Below are 17,513 nucleotides of genomic sequence, written 5' to 3'. Positions count from 1 at the left end.
CTTGCTTGACTACTCTATTGGTTAACCTCTACCTGCCTGAATACACGTTGCCAGACCTTGCTTGCTTGACTACTCTATTGGTTAACCCATTCCTGCCTGAATTCACGTTGCCAGACCTTGCCTGCTTGACTACTCTATTGGTTATTCTACAGGAAAAAAAACAACTTTGCAATTAGCAACATGGAATTTCAAAGTATTTGTGGTGTGTTGTTGACTTGTTAAAAATAGATCTTATTAAAGTTTTGGATTATTCAATACAAGTAGCGTTTATTGATGTTATTTATTGTATTCATTTTTGTGAAACATGGACTCTCAGTACAATCAAAAGCCTACATGAGATGAGAAATCATTTTTATTTTTTGCAAACAATGGAAAATTGTTAATTGTATTAATTTTATTAAGGAAAATCACTCCTTTAAGGCTATATGTACAGCATAATTATTTTAAATTAATGTGTTACCATATGTGAGTTTTTCCATTTTCTTTACAAGGTCACACAATAATTCATTGTTTTTGATCAACAGCTCATTTCTTGCCCTCAATATATTATTTTGTTCCTTCAATAGAGTGTTTCTTTCCCCTTTGCTTATCATTTTGCGTTCATAAAAAAAATAGAAGTCATTTCGTTAATCAATTCTAGCTCTGGTCTTCTGCTAATGTGAATAGAATTTGGATGTGATACATGTCCTTGACCCATGTCTATCTCTGGGGGTTCGGAAATCGCTGGAATAGTGGGTGTCCCTATTTGGGTGGCATCATCATCTTCCTCTGTAATTGTATTTTCATCCAGTGTTTCCAGGTGAATCTAACAATTATCTTCTGTATTATCTGTAATCAAGAAATATAGTAATTGAAAATATGAATATATATTAGACATTTTAATTTTTTCGCATTTGCACTACAATTCGATTTATAGTTGTAACAATTTAAATTCTAATGCAATAATAGAGCCACCCTAATTGATATTCATATTTACCATCAAACAATGTTAACGAAGTTTCATGCATACTTGAGAGGAAAGCACAGACATCTATAACAAGAACAAGGTAAGATTAATATGTTTAACTTTTTCTGATCATCCAAGACAATATGCTCCCATTTTAATAGACTAAAATAATAGCCTCCCAAAAACATCAATGTTCGTACCGACATTATCTTTTTGTGTCCTCAATGTGCTACATGATGGCTCTTCAACACATTCTGAGTTTGTAGATTCAGCATTTTCTAGCTCTTCCTCATGAGTGACTTTAGTTCCTTCATCTGTAATATTGTCATGCTAGAAAAATATATAAAAATAGATTACCATTTCAATTTTTTTTTAATCCATTTGTGTCACATGCTAAAATGTAATATTGATTATCAACAGTAATAAAAATTATTATTATTACCTGTAAAAAAACATTGCCTGTAAAAAGCATTGTATCTGAAGGCACATCAATGACAACAATGGTGGCATTACCCATCCTCACATACATCTGCTGTTCGTAGTGGGTTAAATCAGCAGTGAAACCCATTCCACCACCTGTTTTCTTGGAAGATTGTTTTTCTTTAATAATTTTGTTTTTAATTTGACGTCTAATGTCAGTAATTCTCTTTTGGAAACTCTCCCTCTGCAGGGACTGCATTGCAGATATTAGACCAAATATTTCTCTTTCTTTGGGGAAGGTACAGTTCTTGAATGATATCCAATAATGTCTTCATAATTCTGCATTACTAGTTTAACTTGAATTTAATTCTGTCTTTGAGTGAATTGCACAGATCTTCCTGATTTCTTTCGATTATTAGTAGAATCCATTTTTGCCTCTGAAAATGCGCAAATTAGATTGCCAAAGAAACGCAAAGAATAGATGTGATTGTCTTCTATAATTTCACTGACATTTATCAATATTTAGTGCTAAAATTGGGCATCTGCATTTCACACCTGTTTGTTGGATTTCTCAGTTATGCTACACAATTTCTTAGGTATATTATCTATATGTACTTTATCAAAACTATCTTACTAAAACACAATTAATAAATATATATATATCATCAGCAGCAGTATACATATATAGATATCTACCAGTTACGTTTAAAGTTATGTTACAAATCAGTTCATTGCGTACAGTTTTTATGTGTTCCATGCACTGATTTTGCGCTTTCATAACTTTTTTTTTTTGAGCACTGAATATTGTGCAGGTTATCTACCTACAATCAATAAACATATCTATCTGTATCGATATATCACTTATACAACTAATATATATATATAGACACTAATATCTAATAGTTCGGTTAATTTCGTACAGTGTATGATTTTGCACTTTAAAAACTATTTTTTTGCGCATTGATATTACTCAATATTGCCCTTGCGCATGCTATATAAATATTTAATTTCCGGGATTTTGTTTACATTGCGTTTTTGCACTGATCTGTTGAACATATATTGCTTAGGTTTGCGCTTTAAAATTTTAATATGCCAAGGAGCAGGAAATTTTCCATTGGTGAATTAATTATAATCACCTTCACCATGGAGAAATAATTCCCACGCCAAAGGAGAGCCATCTACACGATGGACCAGGAATGCGATCCTGGGCGAAATGGTCTGGAGAGTTCGGCGGATTTCTGGGCTTCCAAGGACCAGGAAGCAATGCCTGAAGCGGTTCAATTACCTAAATCGCCGGCAGCGAAAACTCAGCACTTTGATTCAGAGTTATGTCCGTAAATGTATTTTTTTATAACATTCATTGCATCCAATATACATACATATGTCTGGACACTTTGATATTTACTTTCAGATGTGTTATGTGAGATTATTTTTTTTTTGGACTAGAACTTACATGTGTTGTGTTAAATGTGAATAAACAAAATTACCTGTTAGAATAATTTCCATAGTATTCCTTTATTGATAGTTCAGGAATTGGATGTGTAAATAAACAAGGAGATCAAAAGGTATGTATAATGCTTTTTTAATTTTTTTTTTTTTTTTTTATAACACAGTCAGAAACCGAAGGGCCCCCAGATTTTTGCACCCTATTGAAGAGGAGCCAGCAAGTGATGCTGCTTCTGACCCTCTACCGCGGGTATTCATGGATGTGACGAACCCAGGTAAAACGCATAAAGTTTGTTTTATATTTACTATTATTTCAGTATTTTAAAATTTAAGGATGAAAAAATGTTACATATTATAAATATGAACTCCATGTGTTCAGGAAGAAGGGCAGAATCAAGCAATTATGTCCTCTTCAATGGAAGATTCTTCAGAAGCATTTGAGTGCTACTTTTATAGGAAATATTACAGTCAAAAACAGTGCATACTAATTTTTATCACAAATTCGTTAAATACATAGTTGCAGCGATAATACATCTAATTCCAGCGAAAGATACATCACTTGTGACATCTATATTTCTTTCTTTTCGGTTGATACATTTAAAGGGGTAGAGAACCACAAATTTATGTTGCGTGATTCAGGTACAGCATGCAGTAAATATAAATTATTTTAAAAAAATTGCTTAAGTGTCCCTTATACTTATTTTTTTTATAATAATTATTCTTCTAATAATCTTGTAATAGCACATCCAGACAAGGCTGGGCAGGAGGACACGGAGGAGTCTCCAGAAGAATGTAAGTTAATGAATACAATACAGACATCATTCGATATATTAACATTGAGTACTATAATATAAAACACGTCAAAATGTATTCATAACAGCTACTGTGGACGATTTGTTGGCCGCAGAACACGGTTCTGTGAAGGGCACACTGACCTCGGGGGAGGACGTGGAGGAAGAAGCATCTGACTGTAAGTTTTAAAACTGTACCGATTGACATACATGTAAAATATATTGATGTGATGATACAGATATATAGAACAACCGATAGATAGATCAATCAATAGATATATACATGAATCTATAGATAGATCAATAGAAAGATACATAGAGAGACAGAGAGAGACAGAAATAGAGAGAGGGAGAGAGACAGAGATAGAGAGACAGAGATAGAGAGACAGAGAGAGATATGTGCTGCTATATATTAATTCAGATCTATTAATACATTTTTAATTATAATTTTTTATTAGCACACAAAGTTGGACAGGAGGAGGAGGTGGTCACGCAGTCAGAAGACGGTAAGTTGATTACTGAAAATCAATACATCATTACATTGCAATACAGATAGATTGATCATTAATTTCAGATATAGCTAGATTGATAGAGATGCTCATAGATTGACATAAAGATAGAACAATTAATTAATATGCAGATAGATTGAAAGATAGATAGTGATAGTGGTCGATTAAAGGGTAGATTGATTAATGGAAATACAGATAGCTAAATATTTAGTTATAGATGGTTATTTCAATCAATACCTAGTGATTGCTACAATGTGTACATGTCATTAGCTTGGTTGTAAAACAATTGTAATTAGTTTTTTTGGCAGAAGTGGCCACCATGGCCAAAACGGATACTCCTGTGGAGGAGTCGGTAGTGGAAGAGGAGTCAGTGGTTGAGAAGGAGCTAGTGGTGGAGGCGGATTCAGTTGTTGAGGAGGAGTCAGCGGTGGAGGAGAAGTCAGCGGTGGAGGAGACTAATTGTTAACGAAGGTTAGTTGAATACTGAAAACGATACACTATTTGATTTAAATACTAATATATAGATAGATCGATAGATAGATAGACAGATAGATAAATTGAGATAATGATAGATGGATAGATCAAGATAGTTTTTGCTTTGAAAGATAGATAGATTGGTCAATAGAAATAATAATAGATCGATAGACAGATAGATCAATAGATAGACAGATAGATAGATAGATCAAAAGATAGACAGATAAATTGAGATAATGAAAGATAGATAGATCGATAGATGATAGATACAGTGGGGCAAAAAAGTATTTAGTCAGCCACCAATTGTGCAAGTTCTCCCACTTAAAATGATGAGAGAGGCCTATAATTTTCATCATAGGTATACCTCAACTATAAGTGAAAAATGTGGAAACAAATCCAGACAATCACATTGTCTTATTTGGAAATAATTTATTTGCATATTATGGTGGAAAATAAGTATTTGGTCAACTACAAACAAGCAAGATTTCTGGCTCTCACAGACCTGTATCTTCTTATTTAAGAGGCTCCTCTGTCCTCCACTCATTACCTGTATTAATGGCACCTGTTTGAACTTGTTATCAGTATAAAAGACACCTGTCCACAACCTCAAACAGTCACACTACAAACTCCACTATGGTGAAGACCAAAGAGCTGTCGAAGGACACCAGAATTGTAGACCTGCACCAGGCTGGAAAGACTGAATCTGCAATAGGCAAGCAGCTTGGTGTGGAGAAATCAACTGTGGGAGCAATAATTAGAAAATGGAAGACATACAAGACCACTGATAATCTCCCTCGATCTGGGGCTCCACGCAAGATACTCACCCCGTGGGGTCAATATGATCACAAGAACGGTGAGCAAACATCCCAGAACCACATGGGGGGACCTAGTGAATGACTTGCAGAGAGCTGGGACCAACGTAACAAAGGCTACCATCAGTAACACACTACGCCGCCAGGGACTCAGATCCTGCAGTGCCAGACGTGTCCCCCTGCTTAAGCCAGTACATGTCCGGGCACGTCTGAAGTATGCTAGAAGGGACTGGGAGAATGTCATATGGTCAGATGAAACCAAAGTAGAACTGTTTGGTAGAAACACAACTCGTCGTGTTTGGAGGAGAGAGAATGCTGAGTTGCAACCAAAGAACACCATACCTACTGTGAAGCATGGGGGTGGCAACATCATGCTTTGGGGCTGTTTCTCTGCAAAGGGAACAGGACGACTGATCCGTGTACATGAAAGAATGAATGGGGCCATGTATTGTGAGATTTTGAGTTCAAACCTCCTTCCATCAGCAAGGGCATTGAAGATGAAACGTGGCTGGGTCTTTCAGCATGAAAATGATCCCAAACACACCACCCGGGCAATGAAGGAGTGGCTTCGTAAGAAGCATTTCAAGGTCCTGGAGTGGCCTAGCCAGTCTCCAGATCTCAACCCCATAGAAAACCTTTGGAGGGAGTTGAAAGTCTGTGTTGCCCAGAGACAGCCCCAAAACATCACTGCTCTAGAGGAGATCTGCATGCAGGAATGGGCCAACATACCAGCAACAGTGTGTGACAACCTTGTGAAGACTTACAGAAAACGTTTGACCTCTGTCATTGCCATCAAAGGATATATAACAAAGTATTGAGATGAACTTTTGATATTGACCAAATACTTATTTTCCACCATAATTTGCAAATAAATTCTTTCCAAATCAGACAATGTGAATGTCTGGATTTGTTTCCACATTTTGTCTCTCATTGTTGAGGTATACCTATGATGAAAATTACAGGCCTCTCTCATCTTCTTAAGTGGGAGAACTTGCACAATTTGTGGCTGACTAAATACTTTTTTTCCCCACTGTAGATCAATAAAAATAATGATAGATAGAGTGATTGATAGCATGTTTACACGTAACTAGTTATTGCATCAACAATTTGTAATTTTTATATTTTTTACTTGGCATAGGTGTCCACCTTGGGACAAGAGAGTAGTCCTGGCGTGGCCGAGGAGGAAAAGGAGACGTCAGAAGAAGGTAAGTTGATTAAATAAATAGATACATCATTAGACTGAAATAAAGATAGATAAATAGATAGATCAACAGATAGATCAATCGATAGACATGTAGATCATTTGAAATACTGTTCGATTGAAATTATGATATTATTCTTTTCGGAAATACAGATAGATAGATAGATAGGGTGATAGCTTTCTTGCTAGCCTGTCACTAAGAACCCACACTATACTATACTGCTATAACCATCATACCGCCGCTCCCAGAGCCCCCCACAACTAAATAAACGTATTAACCCCTAAACCGCCGCTCCCGGACCCCGCCGCAACTCTAATAAATATATTAACCCCTAAACCGCTGTTCCTGGACCCCGCCGCCACCTACATTATACCTATTAACCCCTAATCTGCCGCCCCCTATACCGCCGCCACCTACATAAAGTTATTAACCCCTATCCTTCCGATCTCGGACCCCGCCGCAACTAAATAAAATGTTTAACCCCTAAACCGCCGCTCCCGGACCCCGCCGCAACTAAATCAATTGTTTAACCCCTAAACCGCCACACCCGGAGCCTGCCGCCACCTACATTACATTTATTAACCCCTATCCTGCCCCCCTACACCGCCGCCACCTATATTACATTTATTAACCCCTAATCTGCCCGCCCTACACTGCCGCCACTATATTAAATGAATTAACTCCTAAACCTAAGTGTAACCGTAACCCTAACACCCCCCTAACTTAAATTTAATTTAAATACATCTAAATAAATTTAATATTATTACCTAAATTATTCCTATTTAAAACTAAATACTTACCTATAAAATAAACCCTAAGATAGCTACAATATAATTAATAATTACATTGTAGCCATCTTAGGGTTTATTTTTATTTTACAGGCAACTTTGTATTTATTTTAACTAGGTACAATAGTTATTAAATAGTTATTAACTATTTAATAGCTACCTAGTTAAAATAAATTCAAAATTACCTGTAAAATAAATCCTAACCTAAGTTACAATTACACCTAACACTACACTATCATTAAATAAATTAAATTAATTAACTACAATTACCTAACATTAAATAAAATTAACTAAAATTAACTAAAGTACAAAACAAACAAACACTAAATTACAGAAAATAAAAAAAAATTACAAGAAGTTTAAACTAATTACACCTAATCTAAGCCCCCTAATAAAATAAAAAGCCCCCCAAAATAATACAGTTCCCTACCCTAAACTAAATTACAAATAGCCCTTAAAAGGGCCTTTTGCGGGGCATTGCCCCAAAGTAATCAGCTCTTTTACCTGAAAAAAAAAAGAAATACAACCCCCCAACATTAAAACCCACCACCCACACACCCCTACTCTAAAACCCACCCAATCCCCCATTAAAAAAAACCTAACACTAAGCCCCTGAAGATCACCCTACCTTGAGCCGTCTTTACCCAGCCGGGCACAAGTGGTCCTCCAGAGGGCCCAAAGTCTTCATCCGATCCGGCCAGAAGTCTTCATCGAACCCGGGCAGAAGAGGTCCTCCAAGCGGCAGAAGTCTTCATCCAAGCGGCATCTTCATCCATCCGGAGCGGGTCCATCTTCAATCCAGCCGATGCGGAGCCATCCTCTTCAAACGACGTCCTAACAATGAATGACGGTTCCTTTAAATGACGTCATCCAAGATGGCGTCCCTTGAATTCCGATTGGCTGATAGGATTCTATCAGCCAATCGGAATTAAGGTAGGAAAAATCCGATTGGCTGATCCAATCGGATTGAAGTTCAATCCGATTGGCTGATCCAATCAGCCAATAGGATTGACCTCGCATTCTATTGGCTGTTCCGATCAGTCAATAGAATGCGAGGTCAATCCTATTGGCTGATTGGATAAGCCAATCAGATTTTTCCTACCTTAATTCCGATTGGCTGATAGAATCCTATCAGCCAATTGGAATTCAAGGGACGCCATCTTGGATGACGTTATTTAAAGGAACTATCATTCAGTGTTAGGACGTCGTTTGAAGAGGATGGCTCCGCGTCGGCTGGATTGAAGATGGACCCGCTCCGCTTTGGATGGATGAATATAGAAGATGCCGCTTGGATGAAGACTTCTGCCGCTTGGAGGACCTCTTCTGCCCGGATTCGATGAAGACTTCTAGCCGGATCGGATGAAGACTTCGGACCCTCTGGAGGACCACTTGTGCCCGGCTGGGTGAAGACGGCTCAAGGTAGGGTGATCTTCAGGGGATTAGTGTTATTTTTTTTAAGGGGTGATTGGGTGGGTTTTAGAGTAGGAGTGTGTGGGTGGTGGGTTTTAATGTTGGGGGGTATTGTATTTTTTTTTTTTTTTTTACAGGTAAAAGAGCTGATTACTTTGGGGCAATGCCCCGCAAAAGGCCCTTTTAAGGGCTATTTGTAATTTAGTTTAGGGTAGGGAATTTTATTATTTTGGGGGGCTTTTTTTATTTTATTAGGGGGCTTAGATTAGGTGTAATTAGTTTAAACTTCTTGTAATTTTTTTTATTTTCTGTAATTTAGTGTTTGTTTGTTTTTGTACTTTAGTTCATTTTAGTTAATTGTATTTATTGTTAGGTAATTGTAGTTAATTAATTTAATTTATTTAATTATAGTATAGTGTTAGGTGTAATTGTAACTTAGGTTAGGATTTATTTTACAGGTAATTTTGTATTTATTTTAGCTAGGGAGTTATTAAATAGCTAATTACTATTTAATAACTATTGAACCTAGTTAAAATAAATACAAAGTTGCCTGTAAAATAAAAATAAACCCTAAGCTAGCTACAATATAACTATTAGTTATATTGTAGCTATCTTAGGGTTTATTTTATAGGTAAGTATTTAGTTTTAAATAGGAATAATTTAGTTAATAATAGTAATTTTATTTAGATTTATTTAAATTATATTTAAGTTGGGGGTTAGGGTTAGACTTAGGTTTAGGGTTTAATAACTTTAATATAGTGGCGGCGGTGTAGGGGGGTAGGATAGGGGTTAATAAGTTTAATGTAGGTGGCGGCAGTGTAGGGGGGGCAGGATAGATGTTAATATGTATAATGTAGGTGGCGGCGGGGTCCGTGATCGGCGGTTTAGGGGTTAAACATTTTATTTAGTTGCGGCGGGGTCCGGGAGCGGTGGTTTAGGGGTTAAACATTTTATTTAGTTGCGGCGGTTTAGGGGTTAAACATTTTATTTAGTTGCGGCGGGGTCCTGGAGCGGTGGTTTAGGGGTTAATAAGTATAAAGTAGGTGGCGGCAGTGTAGGGGGGGCAGATTAGGGGTGTTTAGACTCGGGGTACATGTTAGGGTGTTAGCTGTAGACATTTCCCATAGAAATCAATGGGATATCGGGCAGCAGCGAGCATGAGCTTCCTATGGGATCCGCCGCCTCCAGGGCGGCGGATTGAAAAGCAGGTACGCTGGGCCGGAATAGTGGCGAGCGTTCCTGGTTGTTCTTTGATAACTTCCAAAAGTAGTCAAATTGTGGCGAACTTGTGTTCGGAACATCTGGAGTGACGTAACCATCGATCTGTGTCGGGCTGAGTCCGGCGGATCGTATGTTACGTCACTATATTCTACTTTTGCCGGTCTGTAGGGTTTGATAACTATGGCGAATCAGTCTCGCCAGAAGTACGCTGCGGAATTCCAGCGTATTTGCGGTTGACGGCTTGATAAATTGAGGCCATAGAGAGAATTTGGCATACAGTAATATTGAACGTTAGATAGATAGCTCGATCGATCGTTAGATATTTTGGATACACTGCGATGCTGACAGACCAGAAAGCAATTAATCATTTTTTTTTTAAATTTCAGAAACAACAGCAACAGTTCAGAAAAAAACAAATAAAAGTTATTGCCACAAGAGAAGCTCTTGAAAGACTTTGATTTAGTTTTCTTATTTATTTGTTAATTTATTCATAATTTATTATTTGAAATGAGGGGATTTTTTGAGGGCACATTACAGAAGTATGGCACAATGAGGAGAGTTTATTAAAGATTGCAGTATGAGTATGGCACAATGAGGAGAGTTTATTAAAGATTGCAGTATGAGTATGGCACAATGAAGAGAGTTTATTAAAGATTGCAGTATGAGTATGGCACAATAAGGAGAGTTTATTAAAGATTGCAGTATGAGTATGGCACAATGAGGAGAGTTTATTAAAGATTGCAGTATGAGTATGGCACAATGAGAAGAGTTTATTAAAGATTGCAGTATGAGTATGGCACAATGAGAAGAGTTTATTGCACATTAAAGAATAGACACAATGAGGAGAGTTTATTGCACATTAAAGAATAGACACAATGAGGAGAGTTTATTGCACATTAAAGAATAGGCACAATAAGGTGAGTTGAATTAGCAATAAAAATAAATAGGTTGGGGACATGTAGCATTTGGATGCAATTGGCATAGACAGGTGAAAACAGTTTTTCCTTTGAAGAATGATTGTAAAGACATGTGAGGTCTAACTTTTATATAAGTGATAATTGAGTTAAGAAGATTACAATACAAATACACATATCATTCAATAGACTGCTTTGTCTAAATACTATTTCACACACATATATATATATAAATTATGTGACTGCTTTTACACTTTCATAGCAGTAGACATGTTAGTACAATAAAAATGTAAAATGCCATAAATGCTATAATATTGTTATTGTGATAGCTATATAAAGCTACATATTAGATGTACACACAATCTATCTACTTATGTAGACAGACAGTGACATTGAAATATATTACTGATGTAAATTATTAGGACATACATATCAATATAGAAATATATATGCACAAAATTGACTTAGAGGCATGATAAATATGGGGAAGTGAAATTGCGATCAGTGGGATTTATCATAATACGTCGCAGCTCGCCAGTTTCAATAAGCGTATAATTGTGAGCAGTTTAGTGATAAATATAAGTGCACATGTGCGCCGTCACAGAGGCGAGCTGAGGCGCAGTTACAGGCACACGTATTAGACACTACGACTTGCCTTTGATAAATCTAGCCCTTAGTTTAGGAAGGCAAGAGCTGTGGTTCTTAAATTAGTAGTAATTTGTACAATTTGGATATGGCGTGTTTTGGGGTGTATTCTAAGAGGCATAGATTCTCAAATGGAGTAAGATTTCTAATTAGGTAGTGCTTTTTAGGGTGTGTGTCTACATAATGACAAATTTGAGAGTAGGCATACCAGTTTAATGATATCTCAGGGTGCTTCTCTTTTATAGAGGAGAGGGGTCTGTGTGTTTTATTTTCGCAGAAAAGCGATAGTATTCTACCCTTAATGTGACAACCGTATTCTGATAGTGTATCTCTGTAATTCCAGGGCAGGTCTGGATTATGGCATATGGAAGACATGGGGGATAGGGTATTGGAGATTGAAATAACTGAATTTAAATGGTACTTAAGACTCGATAAATCGTAGTGTCTGTTTGCTATACTCTTTAGCGAAAGGCTAATATTACATTTAATAATCCCTTATGAATTATTATACCCACTATATAATATTAACACACAATCGCTAGCTTAATTAAACTACCTGCAAGAATATCACTCGCAAAGTCTTATTTCAGCAGTACAAAAACTTTTATTACAATGAGGCTACATAAACAGTTACAATATGCAGATTAAATATAAATTACACATATGCATATCACTTTATACATACACAGCAGTGAGCTATACATCAATATTACACAAATACATTTGCCCAGTCTATGTGAAAGTATGGTGTGCTGTAAGTATATGTGTCAGCATGAAGTACTTACTTGATGTTAACTGACCATCCCAGAGATACAAGAGAGAGAAAACCATGTGTGTTGATGGTTTTTATTGTAAGTCTTTCAACCCTCCCACAATGATGATGTCACTCACATGCAAGCCCCTTTTGTAATGTTTAAAGTATGGTCTCAGCCTTGCCATGCAGTCGGGGGAGGGAAGAGCATTTGGCCTTACACAAAGGATCTTTATATAGCTTTTTACTTAAACCAGCTGGTCATCTTTATCAGATGGGGCCTGGTAATGTGATCTTTCTACATTCCAAAGTGACCCAGTATCTGAATGAGGAGTTAACCCCTTCTTGACCATTCAGATGAGTTCTTGTAGTATTATGCCATATTACCCTTTCCTGACCATATCTGCATGCTTTTATTACATTGATGTTAGTGGATGTGTTTAGTAATTTGTCCCAAGATGTGAAGAAATCCGAAAGGAGGGGTTATTGTGCGATGTTAGTAGGTCTATGTTTGTTAGGTAGCCAGGCTGCTAATTCTGCGTTACATAGTCCCAATAACTGCCTATCAATATGAACCCATTGCTTATTTGTATTATTTGAGCACCAGTCCAGAAGATTGTGCAGCATTATCGCCTCTTTGTAAGTAAGAATATTAGGAACTCCCAGCCCTCCCCTGTCCCTTGGCAAATACATGTTCTTTCTTGCAATTCTGGGCCTAGCTCCCTGCCAAATATATTGCTCTATAAGTGATTGTATTTTGTTAAGATAGTGTGAGGGGAGGTGTATGGGTGTAGTTTGCAGCAGGTAGAGAAGTCGGGGCAAAATGTTAATTTTTAGAACATTTATTCTACCGATCCATGATATGGATTTGTTTTTCCAACTTGATAAATCTATGGTTAATGTTTTTTCCATTGTTTTGTAATTAGCTGAGTAAACTGTTTGGATATCAGGCGCCAGATAGATACCCAAATATTTAGTTAGTGTTTTGCCTTTTAAGAGGACAGTTTGGGATCAATTGGTTAAGTTCTCTTGCACCATAATTTATGTTTAAATACTCTGATTTTGTTAAGTTTAGGAGAAAGCCAGAAACCCGGCTGAATTTCTCGAAGTCCTCCAGGACGTTTGGTAATGAGGACTCTATCTGGGTAATGGTGAGAAGAACATCATCGGCGTATAACGCCAGTTTGTGTTCTGTATGCCAATTCAGATTCCTGTGATAAGCTTATTATTTCTGATCTTCTGTGCCAGAGCTTCAATGAATAAGGCAGACGAGAGAGGACAGCCTTGCCTTGTGCCATTGTGTATATCAAAGCTGTCTGACAGGATGCCATTAACTTTGACCTTGGCAGTTGGGTAGGAGTACAGAGAGAAAACTAGGTCTAAGTTTTTAAGAAAAGCCAATTAACGCAATCAAAAGCTTTCTCTGCCTCTGTAGAAACTATAATGGTGGGGGTGCGTGTGGCTTGAACATGGGAAATAATCTTTAATGTTTTCAGGGTGTTAGCCCTAGCCTCTCATCCCGATATGAAACCCACCTGATCTGTGTTGATTAATTTGGGTAAGTGTCTGTTCAATCTTGTGGTGAGTATCTTGGAAAAAATCTTTATGTCAGAATTTAAGAGGGATATGGGACGGAAATTTTCAGGTCTATTTGGCGGTTTCCATGGTTTGGGGAGGACTGTGATATGGGCTTTGAGTAAGTTACCTGAGAAACCTCCTGTATGCATTAATGAGTTAAAGGTGTTTGTAAGGGGAATGGTAAGGTGGTGGATGTATGTCTTGTAATATTTCATATTAAACCCGTCGGGGCCTGAGCTTTTACCTCCAGGCATATCTCTAATTGCTTTTTGTGTTTCTTCCACCGAGATGGGCAAGTTCAGGTTATCTATTTCGTCCCTGTCCAAAGTTGGTAAGTCCAAGTCTTTAAGGTAAGTTTCCATGTCTTGTTGGGTGGATGTGTTGTGTAGATTGTATAAAGTCGTGTAGCACTGTCTGAATACTTCTGCTATGCCTTTACTGTCTTTTTGAAGATCTCCATGTTTGTTTGTTATGGAGTGTATATGTGCATTTAGTTGGTTTCTTTTAGGTGCCTTAGCAAGTGAAGACCCCGCTTTATCTTTAATGTTAAAATATTTTTGTTTCAGTAGGATTGCTTTCTTTTGGTGTTCTATAAGAAGGTAATCTTTGAGGTCTTTTCTGATTGTATTAGGGACTCTAATATGCTGCTGGAGTGTGGATGTTTTTTATGCTCTTTTTCCCAGAAGCTAATTTGGGACATGTAGAATTTATGAATTGTCTGTTTGTCTTTTTTTTCCCTTGCTTTATGTGCTATCAGCTCTCCTTTTATAACTCACTTGTGTGCTTCCCAAAGGATGGTTGAGGTTATGTTGTCAATGTCATTTTCTTTAAAGTAATTTTCTATGGACTGGTCTACAGCCTGCTTAATTAGTGTTTTCCCTAGTAGGAAGTCGTCCATCCTCCATAAGAAGGGGCGCTGGGGCATGTCCAACCACGCCACTGCACATTGTACAGGGGCGTGGTCTAACCAGGAGATTGGCAAAATATGTGAATCAGTGATCATGGAGAGACCGATCTGGTCCGTGTGAATGTAATCGATTCTGGTGTATGTGTTGTGTGGGTATGAGTAGAAAGTGTAGTCCCTAGTGTCCGGGTTGATGGTTCTCCAAATGTTGTGTAACTTTAATTGGTGTAAGTTATTGGATACTGATTTTAGGACTCATTTAGGGGTATTAGTAATGCCTGTTAAGGTGTCTGTAGTCGGGTCTAATGATAAGTTAAAGTCTCCTCCCAGGAATAATGTCCCCTGTGCATGTTCTAGCAGAAGGTTAGTTATGTGTCTAAAGAGGAGGTGTTGATCTTTGTTTGGAAGGTATCTGTTGGAGAGAGTGATCGGCCTGTTGTATAACAGGCCCACCAGAATTAGGTACCTGCCGTCTTTATCTTTCTCTGTGTGGGTCGCTTGAAGGTGTAGAGAGTTTTAAAGTAACATGCCCACTCCTCCCCTCTTGGAGCCGCCCAAGGCCATGAAACTCGTTCTATATTTATGGCTCAAGATGGAACTACAATCTAATCTAATCTAATCACAGTTGGTGTGTGTAAGTACCTATGTGGATGCAGGGTTGGCTCACCTCTTTATGCTTACAGAGACCCTTAAGCGTGGCATCCGGTTTGTAACTGTGGCTGGTCTGTGTGATGCCAGATCTGGTGATGGAGTGCCAAACCTGGGTCCTGTGTGGCAGATCCCCCTCAGGTATCAAATCTGAAGCAGGCAGTAGCTAAGGGGCTCCACCAGGCTTTTCCCCTGCAGGGCTCAATGCTGTGCTCTACGTGAAGCTTGTGGGAGCTGGGAAGCTGCTGTTGTGTGGCGTGCAGGGCTGCATTTCCGGTTTGCGGAATAACGGCTTCGTTTTTTCCTGGGAGTCCTGATTTTGCTGTTATCGGGTCCAGTGTGCTCACGGAACTATTAGCCACCTCTGGTGTCAGTTTTGAGGCAGTCACTTAGCCGTTTTTAAGGCGGTTTGGCAGTGGGGCTTAGGAGCTACGTAGTTATGTGGCCATCTCCCTGAACGGTCAGGCTCCACCCCGCGTCTGACAGGCTTTATATGCCTTCTTCGTCAGAGGATGCATGTATACTGAAAGTTCAGATCACTAACTAATAAAGTGGAGGGGTTACAGCCCACCTCTTGGTTAAACTAATCCTATTGGACTTCTGTAGGTCACATTTGTGTGACGAAAAGAGGTGTGTGGAGTAACAAAGACTTCATTATCTGCATAGTAGGGGGTGTGTATAAATACGTGTATTAACTACGTGTTTACTTCCCATCCTATGCTAAAACTGGAGAATTATTGGACCAAATAGACTTAATAGCTGGGGAAGTTTAATAGCGATTACTCCCCGTGTTGAGAAATTACCGTAATCCACCTATTTGGTGACGTGTCAAAAATATGGGATGTATTCGGCTATCCCTTTGTGAAAACGCCCATATTCTAGGTTCCATGGATTACATGCTGGGGGTGTGAATAAGGGCGTATATAAACTACATTGGGGCGTATTACTGCCTAGGCACACAAGGCATGTGCCTAGGGCAGCATCTTGGGTGGGGGCAGCACTTTTAGAGCCTCAGTAAGAGTGGTGTCTCCTACCAGCTGCCCACGCTGACTGCTGTGCATCTGCTTCGCTCCCTCTTTCTGATGGTAAAGAATGAAGCTGACTTGATTGCAAGAAGTTATGCTAGCTCCGTTTCATAACTTAGCTTAAGATGATTAGGTGAGCTGTTGGCGCCAACAATGTTCCTTCCATAATTCTACAAATGCTTAATCACCTATTGTTTGTATTACTAGCTACCCATTTTGACATCCTTTTCTGAACTACACCGCATACGAAAAAATGCATAGGGAGCTCTTAATAAAAAAAACTAGTTTTTATTATTACTAAATGTCCTTTAAAATTGTATATACACAAGGGAGCTGTAAAATTTAAAGACCCAAATTTAGCAAGAACAGACTAATATGTTTTAGTGCCTCACTGTAATCTTAGTCTTTACTAAGCATACAGGTTGAGCTCAGAGCTACATTTGTGTGTGAGGTGGCTTTGGCTGGCTCCTATACTCAACATAGACCTGGTTTCCCCAGGCAGATTATTGGATGCAGAGGTTTGAGGGATGTCACATGACCGCTGGAGACGCTGACTGCACAAAAAGTGAGCGGTGCAACAGCCCGGTATAACGGGAGGATAGGCTTGAGAGGTGACCGCTACTAGCCCAGTACTTTAAAGTAGAATAAAATTTCCTCTCCTTTAGTGCTTTTTCCACACACACTAAGGGCACCATGCCTTAAAAGAGTGCACACAGTGAGTATATTAATCCCTGTGTTCAAACATGTAGAGTATGCATAGTCTGTGGAAGTTACATACAAGCATTTATATGTATGGACTATTTATGAATAAAACAGGACTTGGGGGATTGAAAGAGCTGCCTTACAGTGCTTCTATATACATATGGACATTGTTCCTTATTTATAAAGGATACGCAAATACAAGATGATGATTTTTTTATTTTCCCTTATTATCCTTTTCTGAACTCATTACCCTATCTGCACAGGGTAAAAGAGGTTTATAAGACCAATATTACTTTTGGCAAATTATAATGGAAGGCACCTAGGGGG

At 38.2% G+C, this 17,513-nt stretch overlaps 1 long non-coding RNA gene across 1 annotated transcript; it reads right to left on the bottom strand.

Moving 5' to 3' along the window:
- Positions 1–240: 240 nt before the first annotated feature.
- LOC128655370 (uncharacterized) lies at positions 241–12,386 on the bottom strand. The gene is made up of 3 exons (XR_008401768.1): positions 12,364–12,386; positions 1,147–1,276; positions 241–828 (listed from the first exon to the last, which is right to left on the bottom strand). It is a non-coding gene; the product is annotated as an uncharacterized LOC128655370 (long non-coding RNA).
- Between the last annotated feature and the right edge of the window lie 5,127 nt (positions 12,387–17,513).

Source organism: Bombina bombina, chromosome 4 (genome assembly GCF_027579735.1).
Source record: "Bombina bombina isolate aBomBom1 chromosome 4, aBomBom1.pri, whole genome shotgun sequence".
Lineage (NCBI taxonomy): Eukaryota > Metazoa > Chordata > Amphibia > Anura > Bombinatoridae > Bombina > Bombina bombina.
This window is presented reverse-complemented; position numbering and strand designations above follow the sequence as displayed.